The sequence below is a fragment of the Pleurodeles waltl genome, chromosome 9 (assembly GCF_031143425.1).
Source record: "Pleurodeles waltl isolate 20211129_DDA chromosome 9, aPleWal1.hap1.20221129, whole genome shotgun sequence".
Lineage (NCBI taxonomy): Eukaryota > Metazoa > Chordata > Amphibia > Caudata > Salamandridae > Pleurodeles > Pleurodeles waltl.
Window position 1 is genome coordinate 136,188,045 of NC_090448.1, and position 16,005 is coordinate 136,204,049.

Consider the following 16,005-nt stretch of genomic DNA (forward strand, 5'->3'; position numbering starts at 1 on the left):
GGCCAGATCCCCAGGTGGCCTGGCAACAAACCACTAGACCGTTTAATAGCATTACAGATATAACAAAGAATTGCTATCACTGAGGTAATGCCACGTAGTAACACTATGATGGCATCATGGTATTTCCATTGGTTTGGCATGAGTAGCTAAATGAACCCAAAAGTGCACTAAAATCATGTAGTGAGCAAACATAAATATTGAGTTATCCGAAGGTTATAGTTCAAGTGCTGAACACGCAAGGCACTGTTGCTTAGGGCAAGATATTTGCAGCATGAACATGGTCGAAGTAGGTGAAAAGCCCGGGGACTTTTACAGTCTTTAAAAGTTTATGATGAAGAGTGTGGCAAATACGTCATTATTGTCACAAGCAAACCCACAACATAAAAGATGCATGACTTGGCAGTGTAATTTTCTAGCTCCAGGCGCAAAGTAAAATCAAAGTCGCCCAGGAAGGGTGAGTGTCAAGGAGAATGTAATCTCCATTCAGGAATGTTATATACACAAGTAGTGCAGCAGAGTTCACCTCTCACCAACTTCCCTAGAAGCTGCAAACCAGATAACACATATTTACACGTGCTGATTGCTTTATAGCTCCACATGCGGGGACACCTCATTAGTGAGCAGAACAGAAATGGAAATAGACCTCAACCTCGCAGTCGGTGAAGACTGGAGAAGCATTAAAGGGGCGGCTAGTTAGCAAGATTATTCATTAAATAAACGCTGACAAAGCCAACAGGTCTGGATTTAATATGCCAGCGCATGGAAAAGAATAATTCTCAAAAGTTATTTACATTTGTTGTTTGTTCTAATCTAGTTTATAACATTAAAGCCTCCTTCCTTGGCTTTGCCAATGTTTGTGGGGGAAAAAATAAGCAAAAAGTATATCTTTCTTATTAGAATCCAGATAAGTGATAAATAACAAAGTGCCGAGAAGCATGATGATTGATTGAGTGTACTTTTCACAAGTAAAATAGTCCCCAATGCATTCCAATGGAAGCAGTTCCTGGAAGGAAGTAACCATTAGCATGAAGTGAGTAAGATATACCTCTCTGGGTGGAGCCAAAGGTCCCTCTATGTACAGTTTAAAGAACTAACTATAAGTCAATAACAAGACTGACCTCCACGTCTTAGATGGTTTAATGAAAACAGCATCCAAATAAGTAGCTGGCAGGAGATGATGCGACCTCCCAGCATTGCATCAACTTTTCTGATTCTCATGTGAGCATAGTATTCAGTTGCAAAATACTATTTATTGCTTACAGGGAACTGCACACAAAAATGGTGCAGCATATCTTTCTAAGAAGTTGATGTCTCCAAAGATCGACCAGCAAGTGAAGTTGTAACAATGGTTAGGCCATTTTGATACAGGAAAATCAGGTCTGACTGCAGATCCTATTGAGCCACTTCTGCTCATTGTTCGAGCCCTCTTGTACAAAATAACAACTATTAGAACATTGGAATGTTGGGGGCTCCATTGGGGACAATGGAGTGCTCTGGGCTTTTACTGGCTGGTAAAGGCCGTGAGCGTCAACATTCCAATGTTCTTTGTTCACAGCAACAGTTGTGAACAAAGGCCTCATGGAATTTAATCCCCACGGCTCCTGAGGACTTTGTGTTTTTTTATTAGAACTTTCTGCCATCTAGTGGCAGAATGTTCTAATAGCCTTCTAGCCCTTGGTAGCTGGGCTGTACTGGCAATTAAAGTCCCGCTCCCTTGTTAAAGGCCCGAGCCGAAATGCTGGAGTGGGCCTTTAATGGTTGGTATAGCACACTATGGTGGGCTCTATGGCTATAGTATTTGGAAGAATGTTATACAGCATACAACCTCAGATAAAAACACCTCTCAAAGTCTGTTTAACTTGAAACAAATTGCTTTGGATGAACAAAACACTACAATCTATCTGAAATACCAAAGCAGAATAAATATGCAGTTAACTGGATACTAAGGCATCCAACAGAACTTAATACCAGCAGCTGCTTTTTAAACATCTGCCTGGTAAATGATACCCATGCCAACTGAGGAACTACATAAGTAAATGTACAGTCCTACGGATTCACCAATCCAATAAAACTTCTTAAAACGTACACACTCACCATACAGACAGCTCACTTACACAACACCCTATCAGACTCAGGTCTGCAATAAAACAAAAACAAAGCACAACAATGGATGACCAAAAAGGGCTAGAATGCCATACTAATGGCAGACTACATGCTATACAAGTGTTAAGTAAAATAACCAAGAGTCAACACAATGTAACAAGTATGAGTTCACAAACATTGCTACACCACGCATGTCACTTTATGAAACTAACATGAAGACAAATTACTACATGAATGTTCTTAACTACTTTCCTAATTCCAATATACCATACTCTTAAGCTCTCCAAACCTCGCCTTCTTTACATCCCAGTCTCCATAATGATAATCAACCAGCCTTCATAACATCTACGACTCTTCTTTTCACTTATTGGTTAAAGGTATTGATTCTCTTTTCCACTCGTCTGTCCGCACTGAAAGGCAAGTATTGCAAACCAAAAATTACATTAACTACCAGGACATTTGTAGTCCTTCAGGAATTTATATTGCACTACCAGTAGGTTGTCCCACAAAGTAAGGATGTATAGTGGACACCCTGAAATGTAAAAAGTGAACAGCAGGGATGGAGTGCAGTTGTATTTTGTAAAACTACAATAATGGTTTTATTTTTTAAATAAATTGGTGTACTGATACTACAGAACTTGCCACAGGCAAATATTTAAATGTCTTGAGGCAGAGTTGTGAAAGGATTTGTACAATGTAACTTGATTAGAATTGTTTTTGGCTAAATCGGAATGCCTGCACACACAGAGACATGATTTTTGTTGTTGATTAAATAATTGGTGAATCCACCCCGGTAGAGGCCCTTCACTTTCTATAATAGTGAGTCTTGAACAGGACTACTGGCCCATTTTAAGAGACTTCAAGCCACTGGTGTATACTGATATATAGGGCAATACTGTTCCCTGTACAGAAACAACTCTCAAAAGCACTGATGGCACATCCTAACTGCAGAACTCAGAAAGAAGGATGAGTCTATCAGATCACAAACACAATTGCCAGCATAAAGTATATTGTGGTTGCAAAATAACATCCAGAGTTCAAGAACTTGTGTTTTCTATAAACTGTCACCATGTTGTATTAGTGCCTTCTCCTTGCATGTCCAAACATAAATGAGTCACTAGGTATACTTCAAAGAGTTGAGCACTAGTTCCTGCGCTTGGAGTTCTCATTTGTTGATCCATAAACATTTCTCCCGGTGGCCATGATGACAATACCCAGCCTTTTAATCTGGACATCTCCTAGCGTGAACCAACACAAGTCTATGCCGGTGAGTGATCAGCTGTCCTTCAGGTTTCGCAATGGATCACAAATAAAAACATGTGCAGGAGAGATTACAAGGTACAAACGGCATCATTATCACATCCCACAAACACAAATGAACACACAAAGAGCCCAATTTCCACAAACAGCAATCCCCTTGATAAATAAAACTTGTCACAAGAAAACACAGCATTCACACACAGAAACAAGCATTTGCAATGCAACGGGTCTCGCATTTCTCCGAGTTAGAGCTATTAGCAGTTGTAAACTCCCAACTGGACTTTTCTTGCTGCATGAAATGGAAAAAAAGAGCTTGATCGCGCTGCTACAGTTCACTCGTAGTGAAACCTATTGGCAAAAGTGCAATTATCTACGTAACCGGCAAAATTGCAATTAACTATGTAACAGGGTGGATGTCATGCAAAGCGAGATAGCGCTACGAAAAAAGATAAAAAGTGGTCCACAAACCGGACAGAAAACAGCTAGCCTTGCATGTTTTCAGTACTTGGTCGCTGCGCTCAAGGAGGGCTAACCACCGGAAAAGGCATGACGTATGCTTGCCTTCCACTAATGAAAGCAAGCAGATTTTAAAAGGCAAGCCCACAAACCAATGAAAGACACTGACGTGACATGGACGGGGCTCCAAGCCCTTTTCTAACTACTAAAGCATCTTGCAAGCGAAACGCATGCGCAAGCGCATGCGATGCAGGCTCGACCCTAAAAAGTGACGCTTCAAACATCGAATATCTAACATGCAGCCCTTGCAGACATACACATTCAGAAAACAGACCACAGAAACATGGTCACTGAACAAGCCCATCACATTGAATGTATTGAACCTGTGAATTACTTTCATAAATAACACGTGACCCACAAATCAAATACAGTTACGTACAGAGTTTGACATATGTACACAATACGAATTTTAATGTTCATGCACATAATATATGAAACATGGTTATGAATAGCTATCTTAGCCCCCCACAAATCATGTTGCTTTTGAGGTACCGTTTTACACTCACAGTGATGCAGAGAAACATTCGAGCGCTCACCAGGTAACTCACAAAGTAATTTATGTGTGTGTATACCTTATTTGTTGTTAATAGTGAAATTTAAAAAAAAGTGTGGTCCGTTTGCACTAGAAAGATTTTTTTCGTTAAAATAAGCAAATTATGCAAGGGATGACATTAAGTGGAAAGTGCGGCAAGTCGATACTTACTGACTGCTCAAATCACATTTTCCAGGGACCACAACACATTAAAGTTGTCGTTGGTGCAAGCACAATTAATAGATTTTGAAACTACCAGTGAGAACCACAGTTCACTGGCTCCCAGTAAAGCACATATCTGACTTCCGCTAAGAGGACAACCAAACTACTGTGCAATTATAAGAGCGATAAAAACCTTACAGGCAATAGCTTTACCAAACAATGCTTTGTAGGATCAGCACTCTACCCCATCACACACTGAGCAGTCAGAGTGTGCGACATGGCTTTTCCTACTCCAAGTAGACAAGATAGACGTCATTAGTAGTCTACATAAAACTAGAGTAACCATGACAAGACGCGAACACACACCCCAGCTTCCAGGAAGGGACTACCATCTCTGTGATCTAGGTCCTCCCTCCTCAGCTTCATTCTAGGCCAGAGTGGAGCAGAGTTCCTTTGAAAGGAATGGGCCAAATGTTCTCTGGAGGGACATAACAATGTTAAAGTGATCAGGAAACTAAAATTAATAAAGGAAAGAAGTAAACATGTCGCCTCTAAACTATAAACAAGCCGCCTGTGTATGTAGGCAGGCTGCATAGAACCCCCAGTGCAGAGGAGATGTGGCATAAGGGCCACAGATGTCGACTTTAGAGCTGGGAAAGCAGGTTCGAATCCCAGTACTGGCTCAAAATCCTTTGATTCTGGGAAAATCGCTTAACATCTCCATGCTTTAAAAAAAGCTGATCTAATCTAGTGCTTGGTCCTTTAAAACCCATGGGCCAAGGTCACTCCATAAATTAAAATTCATAGGACAAATCTACAGATGTGCATGCACAGAGTGTATCCCCCACCTCCTATTTGTTGACAAAACCTACAGTTAACGCACGTAAACCATTCAGAGATGTCTTCCTGACAATGTTTCATGTTTATATATATATATATATATATATTAATCCGTGGTGGTAAGCTAAATATGTACATTAAATAATATGACCCGAGACAAGTCCCAAACCCAAAAGCACATTTGCCAAACGCATAAAAGTCAACTGTTAAGCTTTCACGGTACATTCTGAAAGTGGTATGTAGGTAGAATACCCAGTGCGAGTCTAGATTGTAGGCATTTTTCTAGTTTTCTCAGAACTCCCAGAACTCTACTGCTTCTGCAGTTGCTGGGAGTCTGATGACTTGCATTCGAGGGTCTGCAGCTTGACAAGTTGGATTTTAAGAATGGAATGTCCACAATGTGTAGGTCAGGGCACAGGAACTTCCCTCAAGACTAGTAAATGGCCCTTTATCTTAATAGACTGCGTGGAGGGTGAGGGGGTGTTTACATGCGTCTATCGAAGTTTGCAACCAAACTTTACAAACATAAGTTGCTTAGAAAATTTTCTATTCTGTCTTCCTATGATCCAAAGCAACAGAACTGATTTAATGAATTTACTCCACCCAGTACTTCGAGAGACTTGGCTACATTGTTATTTTAGCATATCGGAGACCATTGTATAAGGAGTTGTGATCCTTATGTACCGTGTGACTATAGATGTGCTTACCAACCTTGGCATTGCAAATACACAAAACAAGGTCCTGTGCACACACAACACAATCATAGCACAACACTCAAATAGAATAAGACTCACAGCATATACACAAGCATGTACCAGTAAAGAAATGTGTACAAATGTACCTTTAGTGACTCATACACAATCACAGCTATTCAATGTACATCATCTATGCATGCATAACATGTGCTTTTGCTTACAAATGCAGTACCAGTGCTTCATTTGAGCTGGTGGTTCCCGGGGCTTAGCACTGGTGCCGGTTAACACAAGCATCTGTCACATGGTAGCACTGTTTATCACATTTAGAGATGAGTATATCAACTGTTGTTTACTAATTCAATATACAGTAAAAATGAATAATAACTTTAAACCAAGCCGTTCTTATAACATGGCAGGGGAGCTGGAATAGCCTAATCGTCACACGTATAGGAGTGTGATGGTTAGTAGCTGGCAGGGGCAAAGGCTGGTGCAAGCTGTAGTGGCCTCCCGAGGAGAACGCTGGCACATATGTTTTTTGCAAATTAAGCACTATACAGTACATTCATGATCGGTGAAAGGATGAATATGCCACAGAGATATTTATCATTCACTCAGCTTTTGTGGGGAAGCTACTCAAGTAAACATTGGCAAAAATTAGATTTTGCCTTTACAAAGCAAATGCCTAGACCTATTGGCTTTGCCAGTGGTTCTTACCATTGGCATCCGTAGCTTTCTGCTGTGTCACAATGCATTCCTTCCTTTCAAGGAAATCTGCTGTGTGAGCACATGTCTGAGATTCTAGTGTGACATATGTTTGCATATATGTTGCACCAGTGGCCATTTTGTTTACTTTACTGTTCCAACATGGACGAAGGCCCTGCTTCTTGAGATGGAAGTTATTGGTAAAGAGAGCAGGGTTCATACAAAAAAATTATTCAAAAAAATAAATTTAAAAAAGAAATAAAAAAAGTACAGCCAGCTTGTGTGAATGACATGTTCACCTCGGTGAGTGAAATGCCGCTGACTGATACCAACTCTGATGAAAAGCCTTGTTGGCAAATGGCATAAGCCAGCTGAATCACAGGAGGCAATGGCTAAAAGGAGTTGCCCAAAAGTGCTGTCTGTGTCTTTATTAGTATGTTGTGTTTTTTGTGGTGTGTGATGACATGAGTTTTTGCCAAACAGCTAAGCTGTCCGTAGGCGAGACCCAAATAGAATTAGCAATACAGCTCTGCGGTCATATCGAGCACACTTCCTCCACTTTGACCAAGTAATTGGGATTTGACTTACACAGCCTCATTGGATTCTGCAACAGGTATGGTTTTGAGACTGCAACCATACAGGTCACTGACAATGCCCTTCTGAGACTCAAAAGGGGGACCTATGCCTCCTCAATCTCGTGGAGCTATCCATGTTCTTCGGCATAGTTAGTGGTCCACTGAACAAACAAGGATGTTGACCTAACTGCACATTTTTTCATTCCCTTGTCTCAGACAAACAATAGTGGGCCAATCCTTAAAGTTCTTTGCCCACTTAAGAAGACATTTTGGTGTGACCATAACTTTGCACGTATACTTTTATCCTTTGCAAAAATTATATTTTCTAATACAGAACTTCCACCAATTTAGTGGAATGCCTGTTTTCAGAAATCTTGTGTTCAGTGTGGATTTCTGGTTATTTTTAGGTCTTGCCGCATTCAGCATAAGCACTGTCTGTTGCAAAACATTTTGTTACTTTACAGTGCGCTTAGAGTCTGCTCATTACTTACTTGTGTGTGGCTTCATTGATGCTTTTATTTACTTACTTTTAATTCTTTACCACATGTGGGCTTCACTTCCTCCTGTTGAATTATCCATCCCTTCCCCCGAAGGATGGATCCATTACGTATGTCCTTCCACTGTTTGTTTTCAGGTGCTATGTTTTTCTTTTTGTTTAAGCACTCCACAAGAGTGTGTATTTTCTTACTGATTTCCCTTGTGTACATCTTGCTCGCTGCCCGTGTGCCTCCACCTACCTGTTGTGTGCTTCCTCCCCTCACCTCCTCATTTCACTCTCTCTGGTTCCTTTGCTCCCTCTACTTTCCCATGTCTCTCTGTTTGCTCCACGATTGTGTTCCTTTCCCATGCCCTTCCTGTTGCTAACTGTTAGACTTTTCATCCTTGGCGTGGTCTTCCTTAACTTTTTGCCTCTGTTTCCCAGGTTGTTGATGTATGCTGGACTCTGTTTTTGCTGTTTTTGTTACTCTGGGCACTTTACCACTGCTAACCAGTGCTAAAGTGCAAGTGCTCCTATACCAAATGTGTATGTAATTGGTTCATCCATGATTGGCATATTTGATTTACTAGTACATCCCTAGTACAGCGTACAGGACCTATAAATCAAATGCTTCTAGTGGGCCTGCAGCACTGGTTGTGCCACCCACATTAGTAGCTTTGTAAACATTGCTCAGACCTGCCACTGCAGAGTCTGTGTGTGCAGTTTTAAACTGTAAATTCGACTTGGCAATTGTACCCACTTGCCAGGCCTAAACCTTACCTTTTCTTACATGTAAGGCACCCCTAAGGTAGGCCCTAAGTAGCCCCCAGGGCAGGGTGCAGTGTATGGTTAAGGTAGGACATATAGTAATGTGTTTTATATGTCCTGACAGTGAAATACTGCTAAATTCGTTTTTTTACTGTTGCAAGGCATGTCCCTCTCAAAGGATAACATGGGGGCTACCTTTTAAAATGATTAAAGTGTAGATTCCCTTTGGGAGCGGCTAGACATGTGGAGTTTGGGGTCTCTGAGCTTACAATTTAAAAATACATCTTTTAGTAAAGTTGATTTTAAGATTGTGTGTTTGAAAATGCCACTTTTAGAAAGTGAGCATTTTCTTTCTTAAACCACTTCTGTGACTCTGCCTGTTTGTGGATTCCCTGTCTGGGTCAGTTTGACAGTTGGGCTGCCCTCTCACTAGACAGTGACACAAAGGGAGCTGGGGTGTAGTCTGCATTTCCTGATGAGCCACCTGTGCTAGGAGGGAGGGGAGGAGTGGTCACTCACACCTGAAAGGGCTGTGCCTGCCCTCACACAATGCAGTCTCCAACCACCCGGTGTGTGTCTGGGGCCTGGCCTGGGCAACGCAGGATTTCACAAACAAGGGATACTTTTCTTTGAAGTAAGCCTACTTCAAAGGGCAAAATGGGTATAAGAAGGGCACCCAAAACCACAGACTTTAGAACACTTCTGGAAACCAAGAGGAGCCTCTGCCTGGAGAAGAGCTGAAGAGCTGAGGAAGAAGAGCTGCCCTGTCTGTGACTGTGCTTTGTGGAGCTATCCTGCAGTTGCTGCTTCTGCTTGTGCTAGAGGACGAAGACTGGACTTTGTGTGCCTTCCTTCTTGTGAAGAACTCTCTAAGGGCTTGATTTAGAGCTTGCCTCCTGTTGTTTGAAGTCTCCGGGACAGCAAAGATTTCTCTCTGCCAGCACCTGGAGTCTCTGCTAAGACTCCTACTCTGCCAAGTTGTGCCCATCCAGTTTCTGGGACCCTGAAAGGAGAAGCTGACAGACCAAGAGTGAGAAATCCACGTACCGACTGCCGGGCGGGGAAAAGATCGACGCAACTCTGGTCCACGGCTGAAAAATCGATGCACCGCCGGCTTCGTGGCTGAAAATCGATGCTCTCCTGCAGCGCGACTGAAAGATCGACGCACGCAGCTGGAGAAACGATGCGCAGCATCACTGACGGAGGCTGGTGAGATCGTGTGGTTTTCAGATCATCGTGCAGCTGGATTTCCGACGTAAACATCGCTGGGCATGTAAAAACGACTCAAGGCCTGCCTGGACCCGAGAGAGCGGTTCGAATCGACGCATCGCTCTCCGGCAGGGAGAAGAAAATGGTGCACGCCGACTTGACTGAAGGAGAAATTACGCACGTTCTCACTTGTGAGTGATATTGACGCATTTCAAGCCCTTTTTGATGTACACTCGCCCATGCAGGGTTATTTTTGACGCACCCAGGTACATTTCCACACTAACAGTGTTAGCATTGTGTTTAAAATTACATGAAGACTCTTATTGGTTTTTAATTGATATCGTGGCTTGTGTATTGTGGATTTTTGTCGTTTTGGTCTTGTTTGTTTAGATAAATATTTTCTAATTTTCTAAACCTGTGTTGTGTCATTTTGTAGTGTTTTCATTAAGTTACTGTGTGTGGTGGTACAAATACTTTACACCTAGCACTCTGAAGTTAAGCCTACTGCTCGTGCCAATCTACCAAAGGGGTGAGCGGGGGTTAGCTGAGGGTGATTCTCTTTTACCCTGACTAGAGTGAGGGTCCTTACTTGGACAGGGGGTAGCCTGACTGCCAACCAAAGACCCCATTTCTAACACTTATCCCAACCGCCTCCCCTCCTGTTACGTCCCCCTCTGTCTTGCCCCCCGTGCTGCCTCCTCTTTTGTTGCTCCCCTCTTCACCCACATTGCTTCCTACTGCCCCGTGTTGCTTCACCGTCACCCACAATCCAACTCAGATCCACCAGCAGTAAAAAAAAATAAAAAAAAGAAGCACAGCATGGCAGCTGTGTACCATGCCTAGAACTATTGGTAAAGTCAATAGGTCCCAAAGGCAAGACCTATTGGCTTTCCAAATGCTTGATGGATTTAGTGTAAGCCAAAACCTTTGGATTTTGCTAAAATGAAATGTAAAGTATACTTACATGTAGGGGCTTTCAGACAGCCACCTTCATCCATTTGCTTGTCATTGTGTCATTCTCATTTTCCTTCCACGCACTACAGCATATAGCATGAGGCAGTCAGTCAGCCTGCTTCAGCCATTACTAACTTTACTGTGAGTAATGACATACTGTCTTTTCACAGGGGACACATACACACACAAGCAGTTCCCTCAAGTGCCAAGGACTGCTATGGCAATGCTCGCTTTTTGTGACCAAACATGTTTTTGCTTGTAGCCATATTTTAGTTTAATGAGGGCCAAGCAGTTTTTTCAGCAATAAAGTTTTGCAAAAACTTTAACAAAACAAACCAAGCACTGACAAAGCCAAAAGACTGGTAGCCAGCCCATGACCTATTAGCGTTGCCAATTCTAGTTTTTAGTAAATCCACATGTAAATGTTGATGAAGAGAAACAAACTCATAAGTTTGGCTATTCACTAAACATTGCATGACCCTGGAAACTCTTACAAATGTACTCATGTCCAGAGTATAAAGAATTGTGTTTCAAGATTGTAATGTGAAGGGAGCGCTCCAAAATTGTTCACTGAGTGGAAGGGCTTCCTTCAAGAATTAATAGAGAATTAAAAAATATTGTAGCAACAATTGTGCATAACATTTCTGCGTGCAGAATTGTACACTCAATCTTTGCCTCATGCTCCTGAGGGCCAGCTAGGCAATCAAGAAAATTAAATACACCAATGCACTGATGTCACTCAGTGATGTCCCCTACTGGACACCTTCACATAAATCCAATTTCAGATGCTAGCTGTCTCCTGAGCAGCCCCAACTATAGGCCCTTGTTTAAGACATGTCCTCCAGTATGATGCTCACAGATCTTTCACCATCTCCTTGTGCCAAGTCCCTTAGCTTCTCCATTGACTCACTCAAGACTCAACAAGCCAACACCAAAACCCTAGCAGCCTGGCATCAGGCCAGTCTTCCCAGAAAGTGAAGTTATGTTCGCACCTCCTCCCTACTTGCCCACAACAGTCCCCAAATTGGGGATGTTCTGCCAAGACACTACAAAAAGAACCTTCCACACATCCCCACAAGAAGTCTGAAGATCTTCTTATTTCACATGTCCTACTAATTAATTAACTTCTGAGGTGTTTATTTTTTGTAGTTTTGTTGCAAGAGGGCTGAAGGGGAAAAGTCCCTGATGTTTACTGCTCAATAAAACATTATTCATACAGATAAATGGATCCTACATACATGTAACATAAACACTAATAACATGCTTCAACACACTATGTACACCAAATATGTCACCTATATACCGAAATATATGCAGTCGTGAGATGAGGCTGGTCTGTGGAACCAGATGAATGAATGCAAATGACCCCCGTTGGACATCATGAGTTTTATCGCGCAAATCACTAATGTCCAAGTTCTCAATCCCTTTTACACCAAAATCAGTTGAATTTAGAAAGAGGCTGAACTCCAGGGTTGCTGGAACTACAGGTTGGTATGGTAGCACCCCTGTCTTACAGCACTTTGAGTCTGTTGTTGCCTTACCGTTTACTGTATATAAGTTAATAATAAACAAATTACTGCGTTGTATTTATAAAGGTCGTTTATTGGACAGTCTATATATAAGGAACATGCAAAGGTTGGGCGACTAGATGAGCATGGGTGCACCGATCTCCCACTGCATGTTACACAAGAAAACATGCTCTTTGTGCACAGAAAACAATGCATACATACAACATGGTCCGGCTACTGGCATGTTGCATGTACACGTGTGAAAGCCATGTACCATATATAGTATGGGAACTAATTGTGAGCTCTGCAGTCTTCCATGCAATCCCTGCCTCACCTGGTGGTACTTCCAGCCCTCGTTCATATTCGTGGATCTGAACTGACAACTCTACATCACAACAGTTATCCAGACACTCAAGGACAGTGATGTACTCTACAGAAATTGTCCTCTACCAATCGGAGCCTGAATTCTAAGTGGGAACAACCCCTGGGCAAACTGGGTGCCTGAACAAAGGAGGAAGCCAAAAGTCAAGAAGGAGGGAAACACTGAACAGCATAAAAGGCAGCCTGCCACTTCAAATCCAAAAAGAAAAAAAAAACAGCAAAAAAGAAAGATCTTGTGGACGAGACATTTGGAAAATGTTTCCATTTTTTGTGGCATGTTCGAGCCAAGTCTAGTATAGCTGGTTGAAAAACTCGAGTGCTAGGATACTGTGGATCACAGAACTCGGGGATGCCCTGTGGTGTCTTTCCCTCTACAAACTGATGACACATGCCTTGGAGGTGTGTTAGATATCAGTAACTTGGCAACGGGAGAAAGACGGGCACTATTCGAGTCTGGATAGGTGGTGGGAGCAGGTGGGCGGCCAGAAACGACCGGGAGAGGAAGCTGGCCCTGATATGGGCAGGAGGAGACCAGCAGGCCCAGAAGAACCTGTTCCAAAAGTGGAAGGCTGGGGGTTGGTGGCTGAACTGGCTCTCCCTAACTGGGGAGAAGTTGTGGACGAACAGGCACTACCTGAGGAAGCCTGGGTAAAAACTATTAGGGCCATATTTATACTTTTTGACGCAAAACTGCGCTAACGCAGTTTTGCGCCAAAACAATTAGCGCCGGCTAACGCCATTCTGAAGCGCCATGCGGGCGCCATATTTATTCAATGACGTTAGCCGGCGTTAGCCGCCGGCGCTGTCTGGTGTGCGTTGAAAAAAACGACGTACACCAGGCACCACCGGCGTAGGGGGAAAATGGCGTATGGGCGTCCACAAATGGTGCAAGTCAGGCTGAGGCAAAAAAATCGCCACAACCCGATTTGCGCCATTTTTGTACGACGCCCATCCCCCATTGAAATGACTCCTGTCTTAGCAAAGACAGGAGTCATGCCCCCTTGCCGAATGGCCATGCCCAGGGGACTTCTGTCCCCTGGGCATGGTCATTGGGCATAGTGGCATGTAGGGGGGCACAAATCAGGCCCCCCTATGCCACAAAAAAAAATTACAAAAAAATACTTACCTGGACTTACCTTAATGTCCCTGGGGTGGGTCCCTCTATCCTTGGGTGTCCTCCTGGGGTGGGCAAGGGTGGCAGGGGGTGTCCCTGGGGGCAGGGGAGGGCACCTCTGGGCTCATTCTGAGCCCACAGGTCCCTTAACGCCTGCCCTGACCCAGGCGCTAAAATCCGGCGCTAATGCGGGTTTTTTAGACCCGCCCACTCCCGGGCGTCATTTTTGCCCGGGAGTATAATTACGATGCATATGCATCGGAGTCATTTTTTAAGACGGGAACGCCTACCTTGCATATCATTAACGCAAGGAAGGTGTTCACGCAAAAAAATGACGCTAACTCCATGAACTTTGGCACTAGACGCGTCTAACGCCAAAGTATAAATATGGAGTTAGTTTTGCGTCGAATTTGCGTCGAAAAAAACGACGCAAATTCGGCGCAAACGGAGTATAAATATGCCCCTTAGTTCCTTAAGGTGGTCCTGGTTGAGCCTGGCATGGGCTTTGATGGAGGAAAGATTGTTTGGACAGAGGAAGTTACTGCCTGAGTATGAGTGAATGGGCAGAAGTCGCCCGAGGATATGCTTGGCTTGGGAGTCTGCACTTCTCAGGCTGTGCTGGAAACAGACAGCAGACTCGGCGTGACCTTGACAGAGGCAGCGATTAATGTCTGATCCAGGGTGTGGACGGGTGCAGTTGGCACCACCACCAGCGCTTGGCTGGGAGGGTGGCACTGCCCCAGCACGTCTGGGAAGATGTAGCTGACTCTGCTTGGCAATGACTGAGGAATGGCAAGGTAACGCTGCCTTGCCTGGGGCTAAGGTGCAGCTGACACCGACAGCGCGTTTGATGACATGTCACCTTGCACAGCTGAGACTGGCTGGGACAGGGGCATTGGAACAGCCAAAGCAGCGCAGGCTGAAAGTTGACACTTCCTGGGACGGGGAAATTTCCTCTGCCAGAGTCTGGCTAGGTAGGGGCAGCTGTCTGCAAACCTACATTTGACAACAACATTTACCTCTGTCTATTCTGAGACAATCTCGAGTGAAACTGGCACTGCACTCTGCGAGGGCAGTGGAAGTGTGGCAGATGGTACTGAGTTGGGCTAGTGTGGTAACCGGCACTGCTGGCTCACAGCTGAGACGTCTGCAGACCCGCTTGCCAACGCCTGGAAGGCTGCTAGTGCAGACATGTCGTGGGTGGGACAAGGGCAGATGGCACTGCCCGACGGCTTTGACAAAGCTTTGCTGGGACTTCAGTCCGAGATGGAGGCTGCCTGTTTTCCTGACCCTCCCTTCTTGCGGTCTCCTCCTCTGTGGCCAGAGACCCTCCCTACCCTGTGATTTTCACTGACCTGGCATGGCGGGTGGCACGCGCTGTCTGGGGTCCCGAAAACGCGGTGAGGACTTTTGTCTGCAGAGTGCTTTCACCATCAGAGACTTCCTAGTGTAAGAGCCCAGATCAGATCCCTCCCATGGCGGCGAGTAGGCCGTGACATAGGAGGCGGAGCCCCGTCAGCCCGCCGTCCCGCCCGCCCAGCTTCGGGTTTCATGCTGAGCTGTCAATGCCAAGCCTTGAAGCATGCAGACCTCCCTCTTCATCCGTCAGCACTGTGCTGCGCCTGCCTCAGAACACAAGTGGCGCTGGCGGATACGCCGGCGGACCCTCCGTACTCACAGCGCGCATTCTCGAAGGAAGAGTTATCCTGCCTCGGAAATACACTCAGGCCAGCATAAATTATCATGTGGCGTTTCCACCAGCTCGTGCCAGGCTAATACACCGGTTAGGGTAACACGTGAAGTGCTCCTGAGTCCTGACTTATGCAGTTATGAAATGTAATAATTAGAGGCTAGCGAATCAACACATTAATAAGGAAAGTCGAGCCAGAATGGAGCCCGAGGGCTGGACTATCATCAACTCTAAGGACCCTTGCACGAGCCGAGCCATGAAAATATTTGGCTCCAAAACTCAAACAAGCATTGGTAAAGCCAATAGGTTTTGCACCTGTGAGATCTGTTGGCTTGGTCAATGTTTTTAAGCCATTTTATGCAGTATCACAGTGGCTGTGTAGCATTTCTAAAAGTAAATAGAAAGTGCTTTGACGCGGTCATCACTGGCCGCTTTATAGTGAGGTTTTTTTCACTTTCAAGTATGCTTCACAACAGCCACACAGCTGTACAGCATGGCAAAGAAAACACCGAAAAGCC

The 16,005-nt window shown here is 44.2% G+C and overlaps 1 protein-coding gene across 1 annotated transcript in view; it reads right to left on the reverse strand.

The window, feature by feature from the left end:
- The window catches only part of CARD19 (caspase recruitment domain family member 19), a 145,444-nt gene extending 130,151 nt beyond the window's left edge, over nt 1-15,293 (reverse strand). Inside the window, exon 1 of the mRNA XM_069206418.1 lies at nt 15,153-15,293. The gene's annotated coding sequence lies outside the window, so the exon portion shown is untranslated. The remainder of the gene's footprint in view (nt 1-15,152) is intronic.
- Nucleotides 15,294-16,005: the final 712 nt, after the last annotated feature.